Here is an 8642-nt window from a genome sequence, read left to right as displayed (position 1 = left end):
GTAACTCCCTCTTTTCCCTTCCTTCACCATCCCCCAGCCCCACAAGTTTGCTTGCAGCATTCATTAGCTGTTATTAGACAAGATAACTGTGTCAACAGCTACCCTGATGTTTGGCCACATTTCTGGGGTTGAATGCTTATTTCATGAGTCTTTTGAATAAGCCTGGTGGTCTGAATGACAGCCTCATGGGTAAAATATCATAACATATGATTGGGGTTTAGAAGATCTGCACTATCCGCTTAGAAGGACAATACTGTTTTTTCTAGAATGATCTTAAACTGTTAGTGATATTCTACTTTCTTTCCCACCCATCCCCAGGGCAGTGATTGTCCCATTTTGAGTGTGTCAAGGCCTCTGGTAACCCGTCCCTGGCACAACTCTCCAATGAGCACAGAAACATACAGAGAGATTCATAATATTACTGTAATGTGCATCAAGGCAAAGCAAGGATATTATTGTGTATTGTAATATTTATTTCACCCTGGGGTATATTTTCAAGTCTTGTATGCCTTAACATAAATCAGCTTCTTCTCCTCTTCCCCATTTTTAGACTCCAGGGTATTACTCTTTGTCTTAAAAATGGTACCTTTCCAAAAATTATTCTCTAATGAGGCAGGAGAAAAATGCCTTTGAATAAACCCAAATAAAAGAGAGACATACTGGAACACAGAAATATATTTTAAAATAAAAACCAAAAAAACCCCAAACCCAGTGTATATACAGTGACACCAATCAGTGTCATACTACATAGATAGATAGGTGGATACATAAATCAGCTGATCATTCAGAAAAGAAAATATTCTAAGCATACGGGCACTTCAATGCTGTGATGATAGCAGATAGGAAATTGTAAACAGAGAGTTGTTTTGCATACTGTTCACCCAAAATGAACTGAACTTTTCAAAACATTTCTTTTATCCTCTCTGTTCTCTTAGAGCCTCTGAATATCAAGACAGAAAATATCTTATCTTACAGTTCTTCATTGTATATATTCAGAGTTAAATTTTTCAGTGTTTCTTGCTGCTTCACCAATTCAGAATATGATATTAATGTAAATAAGGCAACAAATACTTATGACACTTATGATACAAATGGAATTATTCATCCAACTTTTAAAATTACATAGATGCTTTTACCTCTAAGTAGCTGTTGCAAAGTAATGTGAGATGAACGCATATTGAGAAATTTTGCCACTGGACATTGTGACCTGGTCAAAGAAAGAGGACACACCTATTATTATCATGATTATTTCAGCCAGGGAGTGGGATAGAGAAGGAAGGTACAGTTACCATGTCTGTTTACTAATTAACAAGATTGTGTATGAAATGTAAGCAGCACTCCAGGTTGTCCTGTTCCACCACAACTTTTCTCCTCCTTGCAGGCTTTTTTAGATAAAATCCTCAGGCCTTTTTCATGCATCAGATCAGGCAAGCTGAACATAATGGTTCCTACAGGCCTTGAATCCACGGGGCAAGTTTCAAAGTCACAAATGTAAATGAAGCATTCAACCCCCATTGAGAGTCTAGGAGAACAGGGCACCTCTCTCCCCTTTGTGTCTTTGAAAATTTTCTGCTGTAATCTATGAAGTTTTCTCTATCACCAGCTAAATTTCCATAACCTTCAGCAATGAAATGCACAGACCCTCTGGGTGAATGAACTGTGTAAGCAATCTTTTCAACTTTATTTTCAAGCTCCCATGATGGATCCATTAGTTTCTTCCTGATGCTTGGTTTATTTACATAGAGATCAAACACAGGCATTATTGCAAAAAGAGAAAGGGGGTGGCAGAAGGGAGGGAGAGAATCCAGAGATAATCGAGACAAAAGCATCATGATGAAAGAGGCAAGCTCTTTGGAAACATGAGCTCTAATTTAGCCTCAACAAATCCTTTTGTCTTATCTGGGAAGGCATACATCCATGCATACACACACTCATATGCACACTTAGACATATATACAAAATGATGCTTAGTAAATGCTTTTTACAACTGATGCAATCAGTCACACAGCAAAAACTGTCAAAGTCAATATTTTCAAGATTTCTCCAGGGAATTCAGGCTGTGCAAGAGATGTATGTTTTTCATTAGGGTTTACACCAGCATTTGGTGTAATTAATCCTAATGTTTCAATCTTCACATAATAAGCTTATTCAGAAGAATAAAGTATTGCAGAGTAATGGAAAGAAAATCCCCAACAGAAGCTGTTGTTCATTATACATGAAGGAAGGATATATTTAATTTTTTTTTTTAATGGTCCTACCTTCTACTTTCTATTCCATACTTTTAATGCCACAATTTTAATATCTCAGAAAGGAGTCAAAGGTGTGACTTTCCTAGAACCTGTACAGAAACAGTCTGAGACATTCGCCATCCAAGGAACTGCAGTTTACATGGACAAATGGTGCCCTAAGAGGTTACTGGCACTAAACCACTACGGAGAAGGATGGGACATCCACTGTGGAAGCTGAGACATGTTCTGTCTTTCAGAAGACATCTGCCCTTCAGACTGTATAGACACATCACCTTTAAGCATATTTGCTGAGGTGGTGCAGTTCTGTGGCCAGAGTGAACCACAAAACTCTTCTGGGGTGGAGTCCATATCCCAGAAAGATTGTTGTGAGCTGCAGGCTGCTGTGCCTGTGCTGCTATCCATACTGAGCCAGCTGAGCTGAGGATTTCCCAGTTACACTGTTTTAGAATTAACTTCTCTTCAGTCTGAAGGGCTGGTTTAGTCCATCAGCTTTACAGGACATTTCCTGTAAGGAAACAGCAAAACACCACTGAAAAGATGAACTGTACAAAATCCTACTAACTTAGAATCTGACTTCAAGTTTGTAATTGCTGATGCTTCCAAACATTCACAGTGATGGAAAGGAAATAATCAGTCATTTGATTAAATCTTGCTATTTGCAAGTTAATGCAGGTAATGACTTCAAGGACAGTCACAACACCTTCACTTAATTCCTGCAAACATTTCTCATTAACTCAAGGCTTTTGTTGCCTTTTCTTCAGTTTTCCTTTCAGGGGAAAAACAAGGAAGTTTCTTGCGCCTTACATATACACTCTAATCAAATGAGTAAAATGTCTGGTTGTTGTTCCTTAGACAGGACAGGGTTTATTTTGAAATACAGATGTGGAAAGGGAAAAACAAATATGGACAAGAAAGAAATCAAAAAGACAACATTTTATTTTTTATCAAATCTCAGTGGCTGGGTTTACATAGCTCTTCATGTATTTGAGCATAGAAAAGATGAAGTCTTATACCTAAGATATTTATTTATCTATTTACTAGCAAGAACCAAATAATTATTTCCTTACAAACTCACCATTTACCATTTTTAGTAAAAAAAAAAAAGAAAAAAAAATCTAACTTTTTATTTTTGGGTGTATCTTAAGCTAAGAAATGTTTTTTCTATAACTTTGCTAAGCAAAAACAAATGTTAAAACATAAGAATACAAATAATTTTATTTTTGGTTAGAATTGTGAATCATCTTGTCGGGTCAAAACCTTTCATTCCAGGCTAAAAAAAACCCCTAAGAAACAAAATGAGAGAAAAAAACCCCACCAAAACAAAACAAAAAAAAACAAAGGAGTACATTGTTGGTTTCTTGGCCTTTGTGTTAATTAGGGTCACTTTCATCATCTTTACATGCAGTTTTCTTGTTTTGGGCTTTTTGTTGAATTTTTTTTGTGTCTTTTGCTTTTCTTCTTAATTCTCTGATATGAAAAAGACTGTAGTAATGCTTCAACCAATCCCCAAAGGTCTTTACAGATAATTTCCAGTTGCATTACTGATTTATTTTTGCTTTGACCAGATGGCTCCAAGTTCATGTGACTGTAAGGGAGTGCTTTTGATTACCCTATTTATCTCTCCCAGTGCTCAATTTAAGGGTCAAACCTTGTGTAACACATTTGCTAGATAAACTATTCAGTGCTTCTGCCTTTTGGACACCATACTTCTGACATATGCTCTGTGCTTCATTAAACACAAAAGTTATTAAGTTTAATAAATGTTTTCACAAACTCTGTTTGCAACAAAAAAATCTAAGTTTAAAATATTTTTTTTTTTCACATGTGGCCAGTGGATTGCTTTGACTTTATCACCTGGAAAAATGGGTGGAATTGAAAGGCAGCATCCTGAATGAGACACAGGAGGGGAAAGGAGAGCAGGCAGAAGCTGGGGTGTTTTTTTGTTCTTCTTTTTTTTTTTCCCCTTGATATAGGATATAAATGAAAAGCTGAGCAGAATGTTTTTAATGAAACCAATAAAAATGCAAAGGAAGATTTAATGTTTAAAGTAACGATAAATCAAAAGTGACAACTGAAATGCAATATTGTACCATGAGATTGAGGAAATAAATTCATCCATAGGGCAGATGTGCCTGCTGTAAAGAAAAAAAAAGAAAAGAAAAAGAGAGTGATATGGGGAAAAAAGAGGAAAAAATATTTTGAAAAGTTTTTGTCATCATTGTAACAAACTAAGTCTTATAAAATCAAAATAATAAAAAATAAACAATAAACGTAATACTTTTGGTTCAATAGAAATACTCTGACACATCTATGAGGAAGCACACAGATGTATATTCATACATATGTATATATATGTATGTGAATAAAAATGTAAAGAAGCTGAAGTTCAAAACATTTAAGAATAAAAAGGTTCATAAACATATTCATAACTTATTTCTAAGGTTTTTATGGATAGCAACATGAATAATTACACAAGACAAATAGTGGCTCTGTACCACTACCTCAGCTGAAACCTTCAAAATGAGAATTAATTACTTGGAGGAAAGACTGTCGTGTAAAAGCATTGCCTGGGACTAGGACCCCTGTGATCTGAATCCCAGCTCTGTCATAATCATGCTGTGTGACCTTGCAGGATCTGCTCTGGCCTAGATTTTTCCTAGCTAAATTTAGGCAATTAACTGAGGTGCCTAAGTTGAGAACTAAGCAGAGGTGGCTTTCTTTCCAGACATTGGGTGGAAAGAGATATCTTCCATAATTAATTCAAATTTAATATGGACTAAGTTGTACTTTCAGAGCTGCCTATATTTTGTAATGATTAAGGAGGAAGAATTCTAAAGGTGATACATACTGAAATTGGCAAAAAAATTTCTGATTTTTGGGTGCAATCATGAGAAAATCATTCAGGCTTAATTAGACTTTATTAAACAAAATAAGATAATTTGGAGGAGCTGGAAAGCAGTCTGATGTTTTTCAGTGTGAGTTGCGTCTCACCTAACTTCTTTTATTTAAAGTAGTAATAGTGATGAGGTGATTTGAACTCAGGGTTAAAAACTGATTTTCCTCAATATGCAGTACAAACCTTTGCAAATGCTGACTGTCATGGTGCACCTCTGAAAAATATATTTCACCACTGAGGAAATCCCATATAGAGTTCTAGTCCTTTTCAAAAAATGGATTACATAGTGTGTTGTTTTCCTCCAAGGACATAAAAGAAATTGAGAGAAGCACAGACAACAGCTTTTGCTGTTACCATCCTTGAGGAAAAAACAAACAAACAAACCCTCACCTGGACTGTGACCTTTCTCTTGGCAAGTTTGAGCCTCATAGGAAGAAAAAAAGTTCTGCTTCTGGACCTCTCTGATGTGAAGAAAGGGTTAGGAAGGAGGTCTGGAGACAACTGCTAGACAAGATGAAGTTGTGATTGTCTCTGTTTACACACACAGGTGTGTATGAAGTTTCTACAAGAACAAAAGTCTGCAAAAGAGTTAAATAATGAGGAAATAAAGGACTGATAAACAAAGTTAAAAAGAAAGAGAGGGAGAAGAGAGAAAGAATGAGAGAAAGGGAAAGAAGTGTTTGGAAGGAAGGAAGTGTCGGAAGTGTTGGAAGAAAAGAAAAAGAAGAAAGAAAGAAAAGAAAGAAAGAAAGAAAGAAAGAAAGAAAGAAAGAAAGAAAGAAAGAAAGAAAGAAAGAAAGAAAGAAAGAAAGAAAGAAAGAAAGAAAGAAAGAAAGAAAGAAAGAAAGAAAGAAAGAAAGAAAGAAAGAAAGAAAGATAGATTTTACCTGGCCTTTTTTTTAAGCAACCTTGTACTCCTTTTCAATTTTCACTTCAGAACTGTTCTTGTCTCTTTTTCCCCTCTCTCTTTTTCCCCCCCCTTCATTATTTTAATGGCTACATCCTTGCTCTGATGTGTCAACGGTTGTGGAAAATCCTGTGAAGCAAGGGCTTAATGAAATGGCAGCTGGAACAGAGGGATAAAGTTCCTTTGGAGCAGCTTCAAAGGGGAGAGAGGGAGCAGTGTTAGCAAACAGAACAATGGTGCAGGGATGCTCATACACAGGCCAGGCACATCCAGCTGGCTGTTTAGTCTCGGCACCCTAATGAGGCATGAAGCAAAATGGGTAAGTACATGGTAAGGGAGAGGAATCGAAAGAAATAAAGAGAAATAAAAACAAAAAATCAAACCAAAACAAAAACAAAAATGAACAAACAAACAAAAACCAACAAAGCACTCCTATATAGTAAGAAATTATTTAGACGTTAAAAAAACTGCCAAAAGCCCTACTTCTCTGTTATAATGAACATGTGCTAATTTTTTGAACCAAAAAAATCATAAATCCTAGATTTAGTCTTCCCTTCCCTTCCCAGAACTTCCTGGAATTTCTATTCCCATTTTATTGTACTTCCCCAACTAATTTTCATTCATAATTTTCAGGATTTTGAAAATAAGTGTTATTGTTTCTGTTGGATTTATTATTGAAATGGAAATTGTGGCTACAGTAGTGAATGAAGACAAACCCCAAACAATACAAATAATGGTGATAATAATTGAGTTATTAGATACAAATAATGAAGATATCAGCAGTCTGAGCTATATTAAGAAAAAAGAGATGACCCACACACGCACCCTAAAAGTACATACATTAGTCCAGCTGTGAAGGTGTCATTAAAAAAAGAGAAACAGGGTTCCTGTTATGCAACTAGACAGAAACCTCATCCTTCTACAGTGCTGAAGGCAATGTTTGCAATCACAGGGCATCAGCCTTGCTGAATCTCATACCTACAACACAGAATCTTTGATGCCACAACTTGGGTTAACTCTGCTAAGAGGAAACAATAGCAGACTATAGTCTTCAAAGTAGATTAGACAAAGTCATTAAAATGTGCTTCTGACTTGCACGTTACAGAGCCACTCAATGTGCAGAAATATTTCCAAGATATTTTCCTAACCTCCATAAAAAATTTATATTTCAAGGGTTATTAACAATGTATCCAGAAATCTCAAAGGTTTCAGCTATATTACATCTATAAATGAACTGGGGAACCAATTAATGCAGTTATTGTGAAAATATTACAATATTGTAGAAAAGCCACAGTCCTGACATACTGATCTTACAGGTCTAAAATGTGAAATGGCACAGTTAAATCCAAACAGAAGATAGAAATTTTATGTGCTGTTTACAGAACTGTGTTGCAGAGCAATTAACTTACTCCATGAATACTTGCTAATCCCTTTAACTAAGGTGTAGAGGCTGGGAACCTTTATAGCAGTCTTAATTTAGGTCACAAGGACTGGACTTTAAAAACTTTTCGTCATCAAGTCTAACAACAGATTTGAGTTATCAAGATTAATCTCTTGCTTCAAGTTCAATTAAGAACAAGCATAAGTCTTCAGACTTATTTATTCCTAATATTGTCACTGCCTGGACATATGCCTAGGCACAGACCAGATGTGAGCTATCACCCCAGTGGTGGCAGGGCACAGACATGCCTGGTGGTCTGTCTGGTGTTCTGGTGAGCAGGGACTAAGCCAAGACCCATGTGATATGCCTATATCCAGGTCTGCTCTTCTACAAAGACATCCTAGACTGGAGTTACTAACTCATTTTTTCATATCTGCAAGGCAGATTAATAATGTAATTTAGCTTAATGGTTAGCAGACAGAAAAGAGATTGAGCCTTCTAGTTTTCTGTTGATCAGAACTATATAAACTTCTTTACCATGGGTATGAGTGTTTATTTCCCTTCATTGCCTTTCATGGGAACAAAAGATAACCAACTCAAACATCTATGCTTATATTTTTTATATTTAATTTGAAGTCTCCTGACCTTTATGCCACTTGGGATAGGGTTTGTCTTTCCTCTCTTTGCTCAAAAGTTTAGTCTCAGCCCTAGGAAGAAGAGGTTTGTTTACCTCTATTTCTTTTTGGGGCCAAGAAGTTTAGCTGCTCACTCTTACTCTCTGTGTCTTGCTGGGAGGTAGCATTTCTTTTATGGATGCGTGTAATGTCTGGAATTGAAATTTAGTTGAAGGTTTCTTTCCTTTATTTCTTTCCCCCATCCCTCCCTCCCAGCCTTACTTTTCTTGCCTCCCTTTCATGGACAAAGGTAAGCGTGAATTTATCCTTGTCATGCGTGATAACATTTCATTTTTTACTCTGTGGGTGGTAAGGATGGAGGTTGAAATGATGATGCAGCTTCTCTTCACCTCAGTCAGGAATAGGCTGCCTTCAATCCACACATTCAACTTTTCTTTCTTCATACTTTTTTTTTTTTTTTGAGCAAGTGCTCTAATAGGGAAGAGAAACAGAGCAACAAAAAAGTACATATTCTTCCTCCTCCAATGACTCTAAATATTCTTCATGGAGATATTTTTTGTGATGGACTATTCAT

General features: G+C 36.2%; 1 long non-coding RNA gene across 3 annotated transcripts in view; it reads right to left on the bottom strand.

The window, feature by feature from the left end:
* Positions 1-648: 648 nt before the first annotated feature.
* LOC135290466 (uncharacterized) overlaps positions 649-8642 on the bottom strand; it is a 29014-nt gene continuing 21020 nt past the window's right edge. For 2 of the 3 annotated variants that reach the window (XR_010353242.1, XR_010353240.1), the window contains 2 exons: positions 5536-8539; positions 649-2754 (listed from right to left, as the gene is read on the bottom strand). This is a non-coding gene — a long non-coding RNA (uncharacterized LOC135290466). The remainder of the gene's footprint in view (positions 2755-5535; positions 8540-8642) is intronic. The other variant, XR_010353241.1, reaches the window with a different exon arrangement.

Source organism: Passer domesticus, chromosome Z, assembly GCF_036417665.1.
Source record: "Passer domesticus isolate bPasDom1 chromosome Z, bPasDom1.hap1, whole genome shotgun sequence".
Taxonomy (NCBI): domain Eukaryota; kingdom Metazoa; phylum Chordata; class Aves; order Passeriformes; family Passeridae; genus Passer; species Passer domesticus.
The sequence above is the reverse complement of the archived record's forward strand: the minus strand, read 5'-3'. Positions and strand labels throughout refer to the sequence as shown.